This window comes from Lissotriton helveticus, chromosome 3_2 (genome assembly GCF_964261635.1).
Source record: "Lissotriton helveticus chromosome 3_2, aLisHel1.1, whole genome shotgun sequence".
NCBI classification, from domain to species: Eukaryota; Metazoa; Chordata; class Amphibia; order Caudata; family Salamandridae; genus Lissotriton; species Lissotriton helveticus.
This window is the reverse complement of record NC_136062.1, coordinates 23,705,547-23,727,358: the sequence shown is the minus strand read 5'-3', so window position 1 is coordinate 23,727,358 and position 21,812 is coordinate 23,705,547. Positions and strand designations below refer to the sequence as shown.

At 46.1% G+C, this 21,812-nt stretch overlaps 1 long non-coding RNA gene across 1 annotated transcript in view; it reads left to right on the top strand.

Annotated features, from left to right (window-relative positions):
• Positions 1-19,302, top strand: part of LOC144826432 (uncharacterized) — a 67,204-nt gene extending 47,902 nt beyond the window's left edge. Inside the window, exons 2-4 of the long non-coding RNA XR_013609821.1 lie at positions 5,400-5,497; positions 5,905-5,981; positions 19,022-19,302. This is a non-coding gene — a long non-coding RNA (uncharacterized LOC144826432). The remainder of the gene's footprint in view (positions 1-5,399; positions 5,498-5,904; positions 5,982-19,021) is intronic.
• The last annotated feature ends 2,510 nt before the right edge of the window (positions 19,303-21,812 follow it).

The following is a 21,812-nucleotide window of genomic DNA, read 5'->3' as shown; positions in this document are numbered from 1 at the left end:
TAGCAGGTATGGCCATACCAAGCCCCCGAGGAAGGCTAAAATCACCGAAAATGGGCAGGCTGTCCAGGGACCGGGTGGCGCGCCGCTCTGTGGGTCTCGCAGGTCGGACCTGGTTGTGGAAGGAGATTACGGGGAGAGGTGCCAGAGCGAGGACGAGAAGGGCACGGTAAGCGATAACGGGCGAGGGTGATCTATACTGCTGAGGAGGGGTACTTAGAGGGACAGGAAGACTGAATACAAGAAGACAGTGCTTCCCGGGCTTGTAGCGTGCGTGCGTGCGCATTACGAAAGTGAAGCTTGCGATGATGAAGGGAGCTGTGCACATGCACGTGTTCACGGGCGCGTCCACAGACCACAATCGGTGCGTGCCCCTGTCTGTACCACTTGGGAGGCAAGTGGGTAACAATAGATCTCGCTGGCGACATTCGTCGCCAAGTGCGAGACCTAAAAAGGATCACTGTCACAAGCTCTGCAACCCACTGAGCTACATAGTGTACAATTCTGTTATCTGCAAATTGCACGTGCCAATTGCAGAAGGCACATTAACCCTCTGCCGCTGCTTTATGGTAAGTCACAACTACTAGACAAAACTCGGATCTCCCCAGAAGATGCATAAATCACCAGTTACCTTGATATTTTTTATTACTGCCTTAAAATTGTTGAGCACACAAAGAACTCTCCAATTCTATAGGTATTTGAAAATGCAGCACCCCTCGAGGTCGGCGCCCTTATGCGGTGGCACCGCTCACACTGCCCTAAAGCCGGCTCTGTGTTTGTTTTTGTTGTGGTGGCTATTTTCCTGAGTAGTGCCCTTGATCACTCAGCGTTTCTTGTGTAACCTGTGAGAGTATGCCAAATACAAATAAGATTTAGGGCGACAAACAGGGGGCGATATATCACCCATGCTTTTACAGAAAATTTGATCATTATTAAGTGACACATGTTCCAAGAAACAAACAATGTTGTCTGGAATTGTATAAATGGTTTACTTGCGTTAAAGCTATTTGATGGACATTTGACTGTATGTAAGTATGATGATATTGAAAAAGGTGATGTACATCTGATTGTAATTAGGGTGACAAAGCTTTTTCTTTTGCTTCCCTAAGTAATAACCTTTGCCGTTGGGATGGTGGGTAATAGCTATGAGGGGCGAGGCTCAAAGCAGGTGGCAACAGAGGGTCGGAAAAACTCACTGGAGGAGAAAATTAATTTTATTTATTTAGATTTATATAGCGCATAATCACCCAGGGGTCTCTAAGCGCTTGTCCAAATGTACACACAGAATGTTCCTGCAGCAACGCAACCTTAGATCAAGCCCCATGCCTCCCGGAAGAGCACCGTTTTAAGCATCTTCCTAAAGGGCAGGATTCCTGGTTCTTTACGCAGATGTATTGGCAAGTTGTTCCAGGCCACTGGAATCGCATTTGAGAATGCACGCCCACCCATGGTAGCAAGTCTGAAACGTGGGCGTGCCAAAAGGGTGGCATCCGTTGAACGGAGCGCCCTACTGGGAGTATAGGGGACCAAACGTGCTTTAATGTAGCTTGGCGCGTTACCATATAGGGCTTTGTGCGTGATACAGAGTCCTTTAAACGTTACTCTTTGTCTGATTGGTAACCAGTGTAATTTACGCAGTAATGGTGTTGCATGTGTTCTCCTTGGTTTTTTAAATACCAGCCTAGCTGCGTCATTCATGACTGTTTGTAATCTAATCAATTGAGGCTGGGGTAGGCCAGCGTACAGGGAATTGCCATAGTCTAAGCGTGACAGAATCATGGCTGATACGGCCCGCCTCAATGTTGTTGGGGACAAAAGATGAGAACTTTTCCTGAGTTGTCTTAAAAGGCCTACACACGTTCCAGTAACTGAAGACACTTGCTTCATCATAGTCCATTTGCCATCTATGTGGATGCCCAGGCTTTTCACATCCGCTGCTGGTTCTGGAAACTGCCCTAATTCTGCGGCCAGAAAAGCTCATTCCAAGGGCTACCAGAGATGGTAATTGACAGCACCTCAGTTTTATCTGGATTTATCTTCAAGGAATTAGCGGTCATCCAGTTGACCGTATATTTCAAGATGTTATGCAGTCTAGCATGTGCACCGGGTGAATCCTCAATTTGGATGACGATCTGAGTGTCATCTGCAAAATTATAGATTTGGCATTCCATCTGGTTTAACACCGCAATCAATGGCTGCTGGTACACATTAAAAAGGAGAGGTGAAAGTGCCAATCCTTGTGGCACTCCACACAAAATGCCGGCTGATGCTGAAACCAGATCTGCCAACTGCACTCTCTGAACACGATCTTGACGAAAGGAAGTTAGCCAGGCGTGAGCGGTTCCCTGAACGCCGAACTCCCCCAGCCGTGCCAGCAATTGACTGTGATTTACTGTGTCAAATGCCGCGGAGAGGTCCAACAGCACCAGGGCGCCCGGGATCTTTTTGTCTGCTCTACACCTCAGATCGTCAAGAATGGACAGCATCACCAACTCCGTACTATGATGTGCCCTAAACCCCGCTTGATTCCGTTCTAGCAATTCGTTGTTTTCAAGATGCCTAGAGAGATATGTAAGAACATGTTGTTCCAGGATTTTTGCTAGAAACGGCAGCTGGGAAATGGGCCTGAAGTTTTTCAAGTTTTTTGCATCCGCCCCTGACTTTTTCAGGAGGGGGATTAAACGTGCCTCCTTGAAAATGGTGGGAACCAATCCAGTTTCCAAAGAACTATTGAGGAGGGCCAGGACATCATCCTCTATTCCTGGTAGGTCTAGTTTAAATACCCTAGAGGGACAAGGGTCCGCCTGCGACCCAGACTTTACTCGCCCCATTAGGCTAGCCAATGACTCCTTGGTAATCGGGGGCAATGTACTCAAGGGATGGGTGATCAAGGGCGCTACCGGAGTAAAATTAACCGGACAGTAAAATTTTTGGGTATGCGAAATTTCCATTAGTAAATCCGCAATTTTCTTAGAAAAGAAGTACTGAAATTTTTGGCAGTCATCCTGCGAGAATGAAGGGCTCTGCTCTTTAGTTTTCCTTAGTACTGACAGGACCTTAAAGACTTCCTTTTGGGGGTCTCTAGCCATCTCGATTCTATTCTCGTAGAAGTCCGCTTTCCTGGACAGAATTGCCTGTTTATAGAGCGCAAATTCTTGTATGTGCAGACTGCGTGCACTAGGGTCATACCCTCTACGCCAGGCTCTCTCAGTTGTATGCAGGGCCTGCTTCCGTAGACTAAGTGTGTCATTGAACCAGGGGGCCCATATTCCCTTTTCCACGATTTTCACCTTCCGTGAAGGGGCAACGATTTCTATAGCTTTCTCAAGTTTCGTTATCAGATTACAACAGATGACCTCTAGGTTACCATCAGGATTTTTAGAGGAATGAAGGTTTGCAGACTAGCAACCAAATCTTCCTCTCTGATCTTATTCCAGCGTCTTTAAGCCCTCTAGCCCAACCCTGGCTTTTCCCTCTTCCCTGGGACTGCTAACTGACCCTGCAGAAGATGGTGGTCTGACCACGAACAAGGCAGAGTAGCAATAGAACTCCTCTCCGGGGTAGTCATCCAGATTAGATCGAGGGTATGACCCTTGTCGTGGGTTGGACCAACCACCTGTTGCCCAAGACCCAGTCAGTGCCTCCTCTAACTGGTTCGCCTGACAGTCTTTGGGAGACTTCTCCCAATGAAAGTTAAAGTCTCCCATTACCATCAATCTTTTATATCGTGACCGAAAGTCGTGTAGCAATTCCACCAAGGAGTCCATGAAATCTGGTGGGGTACGTGGAGGTCGGTAAACCAGGAGTATTCCCAAGCATTCAGCACCAGCATGGAATTTAACCCCAAGCACCTCAGCACCCTCCAGACTCTCTGCACAAATTCTTTCTGCTTTCAAGCAGCTTTTATATAGGAACGCAACTCCTCCTCCTTTCATAAGACTTGCTCGAATTTTGCAAATGGCCGAAAAATTAGCAGGTAAGGAGGCCACCAGATCGGGAGTGGAAGACTCTTCAATCCAAGTTTCAGTAATTCCCATGATATCTAGTTCCCCCTCCTGCAATACTGAAAAGATCTCTAAGTTATGTTTTTGCAGAGCGAGTAGTAAGTAGCGCAAAATTAAGGCTCTCTACAGGATCCCTTCTGTTACTCACACGGCTCCGGAGGGTGTGGTAGGGGTTAAACAATCCTTCTCGATGTAGATCCATGGTGATTGCATGGCTAAGCTGTATTTTACCATGATTCAAAGCCAGAAGCGCGACCCTGGAATATGCCATGCAGGGGCCAGTGGTTGTGGCCCCTGGTCCCGGCAGGTCGCGGACGGGCGCAGACGGGCTTGCCTCTGGCGCGCCACCGTTGCGCCATCAACTCGCCCCCTGCGCGCTTGCATTAACAGGTTTAAGTAGCTGACGAGCGTGGCTGCCTCGCCACTAGAACGCTCCCCAAAATGGCGCCCGCAAATGTCCCTTCCGACCCCTAAGATGGCGCTGAAGAATTGGGTAGGGAATCTAAGAGTCCCGCTAAAGCAGCAGGTGAGTGGGGTAATCTTTTATGGTGCAAGTATGCGAAAAATACAGTCAAAAGAGCAACATGTAGTGATAAAACTTTTTTAAAAAAAAACATTGATTGTGCTAATTAAAAGCGGTAGTGCGTGTTTCCAATAGCCTCAATAGCAGAGTGGTACCTTGTCCTAGAAAAGACCAAAAACATGATGTGCGAAAAGCTTGACTTACACTCAGCCAGGAGCCACATTCCAGGCCATTGTGTTTTTTTGCCCACTGTGCTGCGTCAGACTGACCATCCAAATGCAAATCCGACTTGGTCATGTTCTAATAGAAACTGTCCAGCCCCGGCCCCCGACTGTTATGCCAAATGCCTTCTGGATGGTAACACAAACAACCAGATGCTGTGTTTTGCCTAGTCTTACATGCCTTCTGTTATAGTGGGAATACTTTCCTGCAAACTTAAGGAGGCATTAAAACTGCCCACTTTGCTTTTTTTTTTTTAACATCTTCACAAACTTTATCAAAAAGTTTAATAAAGTTTAAAAGATAATTTCAGGCAGTAAGTGGCACAACTTTGCAACTAAGCACATCCTAATGGTGGTGATGATCTGACTAGAATAGGTAGGAAAAAACCTTATTGCCAATGCAGATGGAGTACCGACATATGTAGGACACACTCTATACCTGCAGATGGCAACTGTAGTTGATTGTGGAACCTTTTCTTGAGGTTATGGGGTAAGGAGTAGTTTACGGGCAATATGTATTATGTGTGGATAAAGTTGCATGACACCTACTGGCCAGCCACCTATTGCTCTAGAAAGCATTACACAGTAAACAAATGTCATAAACTGAATGCCCTGCTAGGTCTTAATGGTTGTATATATCCGTTTCCTTTCCAGTGGAGGGTGAGGATATGAGCCCTGCTATCGGGAACTTGCCAGCAAAATAAAGCAAGAAGTTCCTGATGCGGAGGTTTGTGGTGAAAAGGGCAGGAGAGGTAAGAAGATGTGATAGATTTGTACATGACTGTATTTTATAGTGTTTTGTGCACAAACTCTAATGGTGTGCCATACTGCAGTAATTCCAATTGCTATAAGGCATTCCAGTCACAGCTTAGTAGTAGGGACAACACTAACTATAGGAAAGCCTGTAATAATAAAGAGAGTGCTTGAAATTGCTTGGTAACATAAAAAAAATAATGTCTAACAAATTATCTTTAAATACACATTGACAGCTTAATCGTTAGCAGGTCCATAGTAGTGGGTGGCATATATCTGTGAATATATATTTCTGAATTTGATGTTGTAGGATATTTATGCGGCATTATGAGCTAACTAATATATATGTGTTTGCCCCTTTGATTGTTGCGATATTATCTCTTTATATTTTTTTGCTCTGTTGTAGGATGCTTTGAAGTTAAAATCAATGACAAGCTCATTTTCTCTAAGCTTGAAAGTGGCGAATTTCCTTACCATGAAAATGTAAGTGCTCAATATTTAAAATCTTATTTAGTTTATTGTTGTTGTAAAAAATGCGTTTGTTTGATCAAAGATGAAATTGCTGACAAATAATTTTGTATAAATACGTGTCACACTTTTTCATCTTTATTTGCACTTAAGCAAAAGTATTTTAACGTTATTTTGTGTCATTTTGTCCAAGTGCAAATAAAGATGAAAAAGTGTGACACGTATTTATACAAAATTACAAATTGCTCCTAAAGGAAAAGCAAATGGTAGTGATTTCCATGAACTTCCAACTTTGTACTGTAGCTGGGTGGTCTCAGAATGGAGCAGTAGAACGAGTCAAAACTCCAGCACAGCACTAGAACAACAAGAGGATAAGGGGATCATAATGAGGCAAGCTACCAACTTAATGGTATGGAGAGGAAGAGTGCACAAGACCGAGCATCGGAGGTAGGTGGGCTCCACAGGAAATCCGAGAAGGAGTTGAGGATCAGGCTTCAAAAGCCAATCATGGACCCTTCCCAGCAGAATTAGTGAATGGAAGGGAATTCAGGATGCAGCAGAAAAGTGGACAAAAGAGGAGCACTGTCTGAAAATGGCACAGGAAACTCTGGAACGGGTAGAAAAGGGTAGCACACACCATAAACTAAAATATATGTCCATGAGTTGAAGAAACATGACCAGGCTCGGATGAGGGGCAAACAATAGGCTAGAGCAGAGGCCTTCAAACTCTTTTGCTTTTTCTGAAATTCACTAAAACACTGTCCCCATAATTGGGTGTTGTGAGCCCTTTACATTCACGTGCCACAATGCAACTGCACTTGCTGGACCAATGTCAGCTGCAGCCCTGAGTGCCTGACTGTCTCCTCTACCTCTTCAACCCCTTCGCCTCCATACCTGGCCATCACGCCAATCTTGAAACAGACTCTCTTTCCCTTTCCAAAAAAATTATCCTAACTCTAGCATTGAAATTGAGTCGCCATGCCTCTTTTGTAAAATAAGACGGTCATAATTGTGATGCAGTGGTCCTCTCACCCCCCACCCCCTCTCCCCCCCAGCCCCCTCTTCCCTCCCCAGCCCAAGTGCCACTGCACCGACTTCACTAATGATAGCTATGCATCACAAAGCGGGCAGTCTCCTCGGCCCTTTCTTAAAAACGTGTGGATGATGGTTATTCTCCATTCTCGTGTGCCGACATCTATACTACGGCCTGCTGGTGAGTTCAAGTCTTAAAATTCTATGAGAGCTTTTTAGCATAAGTCCACGTGTTCCTGGGCCTGGATGCGTCAGTCTTACCCACTGTTACTGGGATGCAGGTCCAGAGTCCCCAGGCATGCTTTCCCAGCTTGGCGTTGGGCAGAACTCTAGAATTCGTGACTGCAGCAGCAGCAATTCTTGGTGCTCCTTCAATCTTGCAGTAAGGCTTCTTCCTCATCCAGAGACAGTTCTTGGTGCGCTTGTACACAAGCTAGGTGATTAAAACTACACACTGTCCTAGTGCGACTGCCCTCTTTCTGGACCACGGCCTCATCCTGACATAGGGGTACTCACAGGGCAATGCCCCTTAGTCTCCTCAATGATCCCCTCCTGGCATATAGTAGTGCTGGGACCCAAAGTTAGCAGCATCAATAGGGTGACTGCTAACTTTGGGTCTCAGCACTACTAAGAGCAGCGGCCCTCCCTTTGTGGTAGTACGGCACCAGAGCAACCCTTTCTTCAAGCAGTGCCCCCCGTTCCCCTCCTGGTATCAGGGGATTCGAAAATGCATATGGGCTGATGGCCCGATCAATGCAGGGGTCCCGTTCTCTCTGCTTCCCCCACCTGGCATACGGTGGTCACTCCGCTTCCCCACCTGGCATAAGGGGGTCACCCATCACACACTTCAGTTTTCCTGATCGCGACACTGTTCTTGATGTACCGGAATCTCACAGTACACTCCTGGGATCCTCTCAGTAGAATACCCACTGGACCCCGCTCCTTCCAGGCAACCTTCTCCTCACAGGGCCCACTGGTCGTGGGTCAGCCAGAAGCTGGTGCTCGCTGCAAGTGTTCTTGATTCTTCTGGGAGATGTCCCCTCATTCAGCATGAGTGGTAGACCCTTAGTTTCCAATTCTGGTCACAACAGGCCGAATTCCTCCTAAACTACTCCACACTGATGTACAGCTTTAGTTTAACAATGTGGGAGACTCAAGCTCCCATTTTTATAGTAGATTTCCAGAGACACTTGTGATGTAGTGTCTTTGTAGTTTGTGTTTTGGGGTTGCCCACTTTGAAGTGGCCTCTCCTTTTTTGTGCTCTTCCTCCAGAGAGCAGTCTATCACAGGAGTAGTCTCCAGTGTTTGTAGTTCCAAGCAGAGTCCATGGGAGTAACCAGAGGTTCACACCTGGATAATATCCTCGATGATGTGCATCTAAAGGTTACCAAAGGGCCCCACCCCAACTCTTTGATTCCCTGTTCAGTCCCATCTCCTTCAACAGATGTGCCCAGGCATCTTTGACCAGTGGCCTCCATACAGAATCAAAGCTCCCTATTGATATACATTGAAGAGCCTGGATCTTGCTTTCTCCCGTGTGTCCCTCCCAGCTCTCAAGAATGGAGCAATGCACAAATCTGTTAGGGCCGACCTCTACCTCTCCCTGCTCCCCCAGCAAGCTGTGGACCTCCTAAGATAGAACCCAGTGTCTTCGAAGTGTGGTGCCCATTGTAAGTGCACACAGTATTGTGAACACATACACAGGTGGGTAGCCTCCAATGTACTTGACTCTCGGACGGACATCAATACATCCCAGTGCACTCAAGCAATAACCCACCCTATCTCCTACATGCAGTACCAACAGAGGCCCACATATACCGCTGGTCTCGCCTTGTGGAGCTTTCAGCGAGACAGGCCCCTTAGCTCTCCTGACCCCACCTGACTGGGAGATCGCGGGCACTGGGGTCCAAGACCCTGAGGATCGCCGGACCTGTCTGCACAGTGGCTCGCCTCGGGGAGCTTTTTCTCAGGGGCTCACTGTATGTTACATTATCCTGGAAGCCTGAAGTTTTTAAGGTACTGGCATGCAAATGACTATTTTAGCACCCATGACGGCTTTTCACTCTCTGCCCGGAACTTTTTAAAACTTTCAAACTTTTAAAACTTTCAAAACCTCACGGGCATAACGGTCTTTTCTCTCTCCACTCCCCATTGACTAAAATGGCGGGGGCCATTAACTGCTGCAATAAATTGCCGACACTGCCCACTGATGACCAGGAGGCAGCATACCAACGCGGTCAGGGGTCATTACAACGGAGATAAGGCTCTCTCCACCCGACCGAGCGACATAGTAGCTGGTCTTCTCCTCCCCCATCTAACAACATAGAAGCTGGACCAACGCGACTGCCCCAGAGTAGAAATGGAAACTTAACCCTATGATACCAACAATAACAACAGACAAAGGACTACCACTCTTATCTCCCTATAGTCCATGTTGGCGGCCATCTTAGACTAGTCTTCAATTCCGGTGGCCATCTTAAACTAGTCATCCTCATTAAACTACCCTCACCTCCACGGCGGAGACGTGGGCTGTTGCGCTGGTTGAGCAGGGATCACTAGTGAAGTTGCGCCTCATATATTTGCATCATATGTTTACACGCAAGATTATTTGGATAGGGTGTCTGCCTTTTACAGTGTTATTATATGTCTATATCCCTAATGATATACTGCACATCCCACTTTTTCCCACCTCTATGCACCAATTGCTACCTCATATACTCTGGTTGCTCACTAGTGTCACTTTAGGTCCTATTTTAACTTCTGGTTGCAATTGTTTTTTGCTACTGATCCATATACCTCATTGATTGATTTTTGATTTACTATCGGTCTCCATCCTTTGCGGTAAGGTGAACCCGTTCCACTCCTCTCCTTGGACTGCACCAATTACCACTGCCTACATCCTGTTTTCGTTGTATTTTGAGTCTGACTGTGATTCTGACCATGTTTACAACGACCGCTGAGTCTGATTGTGATTACTGTATTTAGACACAGTGATTTAGATTTAGATACATACTACCTCATATCTCTCTTGGACGCTACCTGATATCTCTTTTGGATGCTCACTAGTGTCACTTATGACTCCCTAGCTCCTACACCCAACATTACAGCCTCTAAAATGGAGCGCAACGGCAAGCACACTTTTAGAATTAACTACCCTTCCACCCTCACCAAAAAAGCCACTAAACGTTTTAAACATAACCTCATGAGGTCGCACCCTGAAACACCCTTTGCCGACACCTACTTCTCACCGGGCAATGGAGCCCTGAATACCGATATCATCTTCCACACCTCACGCAGAGCCCAATGGAGAAAAGCGTTCCTAACCCTGCTCACAGTCTCCTCCACCAGGAAAACAACTCATGGCCTAACTCTCTCTATCACACCTTCCCACCTCTTCCCTGCCAGGACTACCATTACTATCTATAACAACGGGATTGTCCTAATTCAATCCACGGACAAGAACCTGGAACTACTAGACAACCTGTTCCCCAAGTTCAAAAAGCACCTCTCCAATCTGCGGACCCCCACCCAGATCTCCACCCGCACTATCACCCCTGACGTCGCAGCCCCCACCTACAACACCTCTACCCCCAGCACCCCAGTAAATGGCCCACCTGCTGTGAACACCCCACACTCCCCAAGGACAGATACCCCCAGCGCCCCAGTAAATGGCCCACTTGCTGTCAACGCCCTACATTCCCCAAGGACAGACACAATCGACGCCACCTCCTATACTAACCGCCCCTCTAACATGATCCCTTTTACCCCCACTCACATCCCCCCTATCCCTCTCCGCCCTGACATAACAACCCCCACCCGCAACACGCCACCTGAACACACCACCGCTCGGACTTTATCCATCCCCCCTCCCATCCCCCCCACGACAGAGGCCTCTCCCTCCCCAGCTCCCTCCCCACTCTCACCCACGACACTCTCACACCTGACAGAACAACTCTCACCCACAACACACCACCATCTGATAACATCACCACTCGGAGTCTATCCACCCCCCCCTCCCATACCCCCCACGGCGGACACCTTTCCCCCCCAGCTCCCTCCCCACTCCCACCCACGACACTCACACCCTCCCAACAACACACACAGAACATACCACCTCCCCTACCTTAGCATCCCCCTCTCTCCCACCACCTATTCTCAGCCCTCACTACCCTCCGGTCTCCCCCACTGTCTTCAGCCTTCACTCACTCTTCCACACACCGGCACCGTCTCCCACTGACGGCACCACCTATGCCTCCCACCCACCGCCTTCACCGCCTACTTCACCCACACCCCCCGCCCACAAACACGCCCACTCTTTGAATGCCATCCCACCCATTTGCTCCGCAGAACATTCCAACAACGCTAGTATATCCCCCCCTTCGACTCCCTGCCCGCTTTCCAGCTCACTACACAACCATTCACCAAGGGCTCTCACCACCTACGCCAGCCCCAATGCACCCCCTGACCTGACTTTACCCACCCTCCAACAAGTTAAAGAGGATATTCTACAAATCAAAAAAGATGTCCACGCAATCAAAGACCTTCTCTCATCACAGCCCAGTCTACCTCCCATCATCCCTCTACCCTACAATGGACGCACCCGCCCTACATACCCCCGCCTCCAACGACATCCTCGCTGGCCGACTATCCCCGTTCGCAACAACTCCCACCGCCCCCGCCGTGTCCTCAACCCATTGTCGGACCGCGATCTATGCTCTCTCCTACGCTCTTATGGCCCAGGTCCGGAAAAACACATATCCAGCACACACATCCCCATACCCACAATTCTTACAAACCCTCTGAGGCTCCCAACACTCAACAACAGAGGTTCCATCCCTAACAACCTCAGAAAAGTTCCCTTCACTCTAGAAAGCTCGACCACCCTTCTCTCTCCCAAACTCAAATGCATCCTACTCAACTGCAGATCGGCCCAGAGACACGCCTCCGACATCGCTGATCTCGTCTCAGCTAGGGATCTGGACCTGGCCATTTTAACAGAAACTTGGCTCACTGAAGCCTCTACCCCGATTATGGACATACTAGGGTCCCCCAACTATCACATCATTAGGCTAGACAGGTCTTCAGACAAGACGGGCGGGGGAATTGCATGCATTTTTAGAAGTAACCTCTCCGTTACTAAAGTCACCTCCCCCTCCCTCTCCTCCTGTGAACTCCTCTGCCTCGACATCACCAGCGAGGGCAAACAAGTTTGTGCTTTACATCTCATCTATCACCCGCCTGGTGACAATCTCATATTCACCCAACAACTCATGGACATGATCACTTCCAATGCCGGTCGGCAGACCACCCAAGTCTACCTGGGTGACTTCAATCTCCACTGGAATGATCAGAAAGACACAGTGGTGAATAGTCTCAAAACTTTCCTTAATGCGCTTGACCTCACCCAAATATGCGAGAGGCCAACACACGACAAAGGCGCGATACTTGATCTCATCATTGCCAAAGAGAATTCTACACAACTGGAGACGATTCTACCCTGCGACTGGTCAGATCACCACATTATCACCTTCTCTATCAATGAAAAAGTTAAACCTAACCCGGCTCAACCAATCAAATCCAAAACATGGAAAAGGGACATGAAGAATCTCAACCCCTCTACTCTGCCTCCCCACGTCGGCAATCTCCTCCTTCCCCCTTCAGGTGCCTCGGATGTTCAATCACTGACTGACCACTACCTTGAATCTATGAATACATTAGTCAATGAAGTCGCCCCACTGCAACTGAAGAGAGTCTCCACCAAAACTTCTAACCCCTGGTATGACGACAGACTCAATGACGACAGGCGTTCGATGCGAATGGCAGAGTGCACCTGGAGAGCGGACCCTTCAGCACTGCACCTCAAAAGGCTTAAAAACAAGAGAAATGCCTACTTCAGGAAAATAAAGCGCACAAAGTTGGACTTCTTCAGCCGCCAGCTGGACCAAGCAAAAAACAGGCCAAGAAAACTGTTCGAACTAATCAAGACCCAAACAAAGGCACAACCCTTACAATCAAATAGCACAACATGCGACTCCCCACACTGTGTAGACTTCTCTGCTTTCTTTAAGCTAAAGACTGACAACATAAGAAATGACCTCATCATGGATGTAAGCCGATTCCCCAACCACAACAGAATGGCTAACACTCAACCCAAAAACATGGCATCTTGGCTGTACTTCGATACCTACTCGGAAGAAACAATACACAATCTGCTCTACACCTTGAAGCCCTTTAATCACCTCACAGACCCTCTACCTGCTAATGCTGTAAAAGACTTCATCCCCTTGCTCCTCCCTCTCTGGACCAAAATCATCAACTGCTCCCTGCAACAAGGCCTCATTCCAGACTCCCTCAAGGTGGGGCAAGTCACGCCTATACTCAAGAAACCTACAGCTGATCCGTCTGACCTAAACAATTACCGGCCCATCACCAATATCCCCACCCTGGCCAAACTACTGGAGAAATGTGTCCAACTCCAACTAACAAGACACATTGACCAATTTGACCTCCTCAACTCTCATCAATCAGGCTTCCGAGCGAAACATAGTACGACAGCTATGACACACATAATTGATGACGCCCTCCAAATTCTTGATCGCAATGAGTCCTGCCTCCTCATCCTTCTTGACCTCTCGTCAGCATTTGACACGGTCAAACATGAGAACTTGCTGGAGCTGCTAAGCACTAGAATGGGACTATCGGGAACGGTTCTCAAATGGTTTTCGTCCTTCCTTCACAACCGGTCTCAGAAGTTCAAGATCGACAATGTGCTATCTTCACCTGTGCCTGCAGATCTAGGTGTTCCACAAGGATCCTCCCTCTCCCCCACATTGTTCAACCTCGTCATGGAACCGCTCACCACCTTGCTCCAAGCTTCTAATGTCCAATTTCATATGTACGCCGACGACACACAACTATACCTAAAGCTTCAATCCCCGGAAGATATCAAACTTCTGAATTCCACGCTTATTAACACTCAATCTTGGCTAGCCGATAATCACCTCAAACTAAATGCTCTGAAAACTGAGTTCCTTCTCATCTCACCCCCGGCGAAAATTTCAACCACCCAAACATGGCTCAACAACCTAACAGCACTCAATGTCCAACCCACCATCGTGGACTCAGCGAAATCCCTAGGCATCACACTGGATGCCAAGCTCAACATGCAGCAGCACGTCAGCAAAGCCACAAAATCTGCTAATTTCCAAATCAACACACTGAGGAAAATTAAACACTTCCTCCCTGCTGAAGACTTCCAAACTGCTGTACAAGCGTTAGTCATCCCTCGAATAGACTACGGAATTGTGGCCCTCAGCGGACTCCCGCTATCCACAACAGCACCCTTAAGAGCCTCCCTGAATGCTGCCGCAAGACTCATTACTGGCTCAAGAAAACATTCGCATATTTCCCCAGACTTAAAGTCCCTAAAATGGCTGCCTTTTGAAGCCAGAATACAACTAAAAATCGCAGTTATGACACACGCGGCAGTGCACCACAATGCACCCAACTACCTCGCTCAAAAGTTGTCTATATCAGGAGGTTCGAGATCCAATAGAAGCTCAAAAAATCTACTCCTGAAACCCCGTAGATTCCGGAAAGAGAAAACTTACAAGCGCTCCTTCTCAGGAATGGCACCCAGGATCTGGAATGCGCTCCCTCCTGAAACCAGGCGTATCTCCTCCACTGCACTCTTCAAGAAAGAGGTGAAAACCATCCTTCTGGCCAAGATCTCCTGAACGCTATAGGTGTTGGATCAGAGACTCTGCATTGCTTTGTGTCAATGCTCACCTTGTCCTTTGGCACTATACCTCTACTTGAGGGAGACACTACTACGCTACTTTCTTACTACCAACCAATATATAATACACGTTGGGTCACTGATTCACCCTCCCGGAGCCCCCACTCAGTGCTCTCTCTATACTAAAACACTGTTATAAGCCTTCCACACACCCAAAGTGTACCTGAACACCTCTGTAGTGGGATCAATGACTTGTGCCGTCTTATATTACTTGTTTACCTGACTGTATTTTGATATGTTTTATGTATGTTATTATTATCCTTTCATGTTAGTGACTACTACATTGCTCCCATTACCTCTGTTCATTCCTACTGCCCCTACCCCTTTCATTGTGAAGCGCTCTGATATCTGTAAGGATCTTGTTCGCGCTATATAAAACTTTGAATAAAATAAAATAAAAATAAAAAATATACCCTCGCTCCTAATCATAACCATACATGCAATTTCCTGATGGACTGTAACTTCTCAGAGGCACACAAATCCCAGCACGCACATGCAACCATGCACGCTATATTCTGATGCATTGTACCTTTCCACAGGCACACATACATCCCTGCGCTGTGCACAATCCAAAGTAAGCCAAGGGTAAGTTAAGCACACAGCAGCAGAATTTTACCAGAGCGGGCCAGGAGACTCCACCATCATGACACAGGTAAAAAGAAGGCCTGTACACTCTACTGATCACTGAAAATACAATATGCTCTCACCACCACCCTCATACTTCTTAACTCATGTTGAAGGCAGTAGCCTTCCACCACTTATGGGAATTGCTTTGAACTTCCCTCCCGGCCAAAGCAGACCACAATCCAATAGACCGGCTTAGGTCATAGCACACACGTATGGTCTTTGTTCACTCATGATCAGAAATTGTTACCACGGAACCAGATATCAAGGCAGCAGGGGTGTTTGGTCAAGGGTACAAGTCTATCACCATGCAAGGTACCTTTGCGTTCCAAGACTTCCAAAAAGCACCTCTTCTAGACCATATCTATGCCCCATGCCTAGATTTAGCTCCTTTCCTCTTTCTCCTGGGGCATTACTCTGAGGCCTCGTGGGGCTGACGGTCAAGACTCTGCGTCCCAATGCAACTCTGCTGGTCACCTCTCTTCCACTGTTCTCCTCGAATCACCTGAAAGGACATCGGAGCAGAAGTTCAAGTGGGCGGGATCCACAGGGTACGAAATGCTCACGCTTTTTTAATTTTACAAAACCAGTTCCCATACGTTTTATTCGAAAAACAACCCTCCTGAAGGGTTAATTTGGAATTGGAGGTGAAAGTGAAGGGAGGGCAAGTGGGAGAGGCGCAGGCCTTCTCACCAGTGTGTAAATGTGTGCATTTGGTTAACCACTAGCGGGGTGTGAAATTCTTTGAATTATACGAACTGATGGCAAAAATATGCATAATTTCCTAACATTCAAATCTGTAATTCCGCACTATATGTTCGCTTTAAATGAGTCGCTGTTGTTGTTTTGTGCTTCTCGCTGTAAAATACAGTGAGTTGCCTATTCACAGTACATTTTATCATGAAATTCCAGTAATTACATTAAGAGGCATAATGTTGGGAATGTAGCATAACGTGAAGTTCCCAAAATTACACCAACATAATTTATTTTCGCCCAGGCCCATTAATCATCAAGTTCGCTTGGGAGTCGGTATATGTTTTAACCAATGGAGTAAATTGTTTTTTTTTTAATTAATTTATTTATTTTTTAATATACATTTACTTTTATTTTCCAACAAAACAAATAGCACAAGATGGGTGTCACATAATACAATTGCAGGAATAAATCGCCACAAAGTACAAACAATATCATTAATGTTGGGGCCATCTGTCCCCCTCCCTCAATCTGATCAAGATTCACCTCCAGTGTCTTCTCATTCTGTTCCTGTCGCATTGCCTCAAACCCAGGAATGGTAATGAGTGAGTCGTAACTTGAATTTTTAAGCTGACAAATATTTCTTTTTTTTGAGAAGTAAGTTAAGGAGGTTATGTCTTAAGTTCTGGAAAGCGCACATTTAATGGGCACTTAAATGTTTGCACTGGGTATAGTCTGATTCCCTATTACTAAAATATATACTTTGACCGCACTTATTTTTATCTTAAATGCTAAATCATTTGCTGCAGCCTAATACTTACGTAATTTTAAAGTAATTACAAAAAGGCTTTCTCTTACAGACTAGAACCTCGCAGCACTATAAATACACAAGTCACTATTCCCCACTGCACCAATCCGGATTAAATTCTGTGGCTCTCTGATCACACATACTGTCATCTGCAGTGATCCCCTTAACCAGTTAACCAATTTAGGTTTCATAAATGCAAAAGGGTGCATTTTCCACCGATTAGTTTACATTGCATTTATTGTTCATTTAAGCATGGGCTTTTTTTATATGTAGTTACATGAAAATAAAAGCTAAATCTTTCACCCACCACCACAGCATGGAAAACTCTTCCCACACATGTTAATCGCTTGGATCACTGCATGTAAATGAAGACAGCCTGGAAATGTGCCAAATGAACAACCTAGTGCTTCCAGACCACCCTCACTTACACGTACTTGTGGCGGCATTTGCGCTAACCTACAAATACTGCCATGGACTCCCCAGGGGGCAACCCCCAGTTTCAAGACCTCTGGGCTAGAGTCGGATTAAGAGAGTGGACTTGAAGACATATCAGAGTTCAGGGTTCTATTTTATTGAACTGAGATCATGGAAGGAAATAGTCCCAGTTTCTTTTGCATAATCCCCCTCGACATTAATGACAGAAATAAAGATGCTATTCAGCACTCGTCCAAAGAAATTCAAGTTTTGCATCCATACACCAGACTTTTTATGCTTTATTTTAAGATGCTACTTCTGTTTATTCCTTACCCGTGTTAAGATCTCGCCTCTCCCTTCCCCTTGTTTTAGTAATTTGGTGGCACTTTCATTCATCATCTAAAAACCTAATCTTAAGAATACCTCTCTGCAAAGAAGCGCAAGAAATGGCTTTGGACTTGTAGTTGGATACCGTATTCATTTATAAAGAACAAAAGACCCTTTTTTTTCCAGCTTTGTCTGCTGTGGGGCACACACGCGAAGAAAAAGGCTGTTGGGAGACTAAGTGGGTGAGGGGGAAGTCACCTAGCAAAGGGATACTTACCAGAGGTTCTTAAATTAAAATATTTGACTGCTGTTCCTGTTGCCAGGGTTTTCTTCCAGACTGGTCCGATTACCTCACCATTTGGAGGGCAGGGGTAGTGTGGGATGCACCCAACATCTTGGGACTCCAAGTTTAGCTAGTGCTGTCACGGAGTCTGGGACGGGGAATGACAGATCACTGTTGGTACAATGTTACATCTTCATCTATAAAACATGAGAAGATGGGGTCAGCGAACAGTAATTTCAATGGTCCAGCCCTGCAACCCCAGTCTCGTCCATATTCTCCAAGAGGTGAGTCTTAGAGTAGCCCATGGCTCCAAGTCCAGTTCCTGTTCCACCAGAGCGATGAGCAGATGACATATGTGTGGGCGATAGTGAGTAAGTGGTATCTTTCTGTGGATGGAAGCCTGGAAAGAGGCATCTGTTAATGCAAGCTCTAATGATTTATGCACTCTTTATTGGTGGAGACTAGAATCTATTTTGAGTTCTATCTGGTTATTAAAATTCTGAGTGATTTGGCACTGAAGTAACTTGAACTCCAAATTAAAAGGTATATACTTCTTCAGATCCTGGTAGAAAAGTTCTGCTCCAAATTGTGGAAACTATGAATACTATGTTGGAATCCTTGCAGAAGTCTCAGCCACAAGAAGTCGCTTTCGACTTTATTCTGCATCGCATTTGTTCCTCATTGTGCACTGCCAGACGGAGACCAGCCATATGCAAATTAGCCTTGGTGGTTTCTCTCTGTGATGTATGATATTTCTGGCCTCTTGGAGTGAGAGGGAAGCTTGCACTGCTCCTGGCTGTGTTTGATCTCAGACTCTGATCTCTGACTGTGCTGTATCTGATCTTTCTGTAAAGGAACCTTGCACTGCTTATGAGTTATGCCCATGTTGTACCCAGTCTTGTGTGCGACTGATTTGATCATTGCTGTTGGCAATCCTATACCTACTTTCTGTAGTTAGTGGTTCGTGTGAACAAGTGTTAACCAAACACACTCCAAATCTATGATCGCAGACCATGCCTGTTAACATTTTCTCAGATGCAGCATTTCACAATACGATTTGTTTTGGTTTCTTTTAGATTGTGAATGCAGTCAAAGAAGTGAAAGAGGGTCAACCGGTTTCGAAGATCACCAAAGTAAAAAAAAGAAAATGCATCCTTCAGTAGGGAAAGTGGCTGTGCCGGGCTGTAAACAACTACAAATACTGACTGGATTCCAGACTGGGAGTAGATTCTTTTAATGAAAGATTTTATCAAAATCTAGGATAAAATCTAGAGAAAAATAAGAAGCTTTTCCCTGGGAATGTAGTTTTCCGATGTATTTTAGGTTGAATTCTTAATAAAAAATCAGTTGAAATGTTTGTTTTTCTTTTTTGCTATTTCTGCACCTGTTTACCCTATGTATTTATTTTGTGTATATTAGGAATGCACATCATTTTAGGTCGTTATTGCCAAGTACAGTGCCAGGTATATACATCGTGCTGGAAATAATTACAAAAAGTCAACCACGCTGATCATCTGCAGAACGAGAATACAGTCAGAGAAGATGCAACCAAATGTATGTTGAGCTTAAATCTTATTTTTCTCAAATCTCTGGCAATTTCATGGTGGTTGTGCCATTTCATGGTCCTTTGCCATTTTGCCTAGACTATTCCTACACGTTTAATTTTCTTGTTTACACCAGGAGTCCGGGATCTAACCATTTCTGGCCAGTGAGGGACCTCCTCCCTTACAAAAAGACCCCCATCCAGCCCGAATCCTAGTCCCAATTCCGCATTGGAAGGTAATGAAAATATTGCTCTGAGGATTTCAGTCGGAAATTTGGACCTAGTGTTGTAGGAACGATCAAGCACTTCACTATGGCAAGAGGAATTTCACACTGTTTAAAAGGGGTAGTTCATATATTTAACATGTTTTTTCCTTTTTTAGGTAATGACTATTTTAAAAAAAGAATAATATTTGACACTGGGAAAAAACCGAGCTAAGTAATTAGAGGGGGAAGGCAGAAATAAAAGGGGAAAGGAGTAGCTGGAGGGGCAAATGCTCAGGGAAGAAGCAAGGGGCGTTAAAGCAACACATCACATCAGAGCGAGGCAATGCAGACGAGAAACAGACTACACAGTGGCCATAGTACTAGTTACGTAAGGCAAAATTCTGTACACCTTCTCGTATTTCCCATCTTTGTCCATGGTTAAGAAATGATCTCTAAACAGCTGCCATGTGTGCTTGGGTCTGGAAGTGATGGGCTTTAGAGATGCGTAGAATTCGCGAGTGGTATCACCGTATGACATATCATTCAGCCATGTTGGGAGGGTATTACTGCCCCAATGTAGCACCACCTCTTTTGGCCAGTAGTCTCGCAATAGCAGTGAAGCGCCGTACTGCAAAGGGGATGGGTTTAACATAACCAAGTAAAGGCCATAAGTGGGTCTGGGTCAGATGGTCATTCTATCATGAGAGATAACGTAGAGTAAACCTTCCCTCAATAAAAGTGGATCAATGCGCAATTCCAGGATAAATATGCAAAGCCGGCTTGCTCTGCTTTACACTTGGAACAGTGGTGCGGTCTGGTTGGGTCAACCCGATAAAGAAACTTATAGTGTAGTAACTTGTTACAATGGTTGTGAGACAAGTTTAGTTTTATACAGCAGTAACCCCAGGCCGGATCAGGAAGGGAATATGCTAAGTTGTGCTCCCAGGCAGCTCTCTTTTTCACTGCGCCAGTAGGCTGCAGTTGCAAAGAGATGTCTAGATATCACTCGGTAGTTATCGGATGTGGAAATGACTAATGTAAGAGGGGGAATGTCCTTGTGTTCTGCAGGTAAGGTATGCCGTAGTGGGCTGTGTAAGCGGTGGAATATAAAGTTATGCATATGTGTAGAGCCTCCGCCATGGTAGATCTGGACTTTTGGCCTACAACACATAGCTGATGCGAAGCAAGGAAGTGGTGCACCAAGCGTTTTTGAGTGAGTGGAAGCCATGGATTATCTACGAGGGGCAGATGCGGAGAGTACAAGTGTCTTCAACCAAATAACGTAAAAGTTTAGACCAGATCCAGCAGGTGGTGGATAGGGTCTGTTTCTCAGCAGGGTTCAGAGGAAGCCACTGTAGGAGTATAGAGGAAAGAGGAAGGTAGGACACCTGAGCTCTTTCAGGTTTGAGATGAGGTAATCTGGCATCAGGATAGTGCCAATAAAAAGCAAAGTACGATTGGTCATTAAGTAGTATAGTTGGAGGTCAGGAACTCCGGAACCACCCTGATCGTAGGGCAGATTCAGCCTGGGTACTCAAGGTTGCATGACAGATATCTGTAGGAGGGAACAGCTGTGATGTATTCCAATTGACTGACAGCCCAGAAAATGTCCCAAAGCAACCCACCTCCCAAATAATGGGGGAGAGATTGGTTGCCAGATCGCGGACAAATGACGTCATCGGCCTAAAGAGGCCAGAAGTGGCCCATGGCAAAAATGGAGGCCCTTCTCAAGGGTCTTTCTTGGAGATGACAGACTTAGGGGTCCATGGCGATTTAAAAAAAGAGCAGGGAGAGAGGACAACCTTGCTGAGTACTTCTTGATAAGGCGAATGGCTCCAAAAGGGCTCCACTGATTTTGAGGTGCTCAAAGGGAGTCATATAGAGTAACACAATCAGGCTCTGAAAGCTATTCAGGATTCTCAGCTTAATTAATGTGGTGTGGAGGAAAGACCATTAAAGGGAGTCGAACACTTTCAACATCCAGCAGTGTGACTCTAGCAGAAATAGTGGGTGAGACCTGATTGGTTACAACAAAGTGTGCAGAGACTAATTGAGGTGGAGAGTTGAAGAACAAACCTAGCCTGGAAGACCTTCTATTGTCCATTAAAAGGAAAGGCA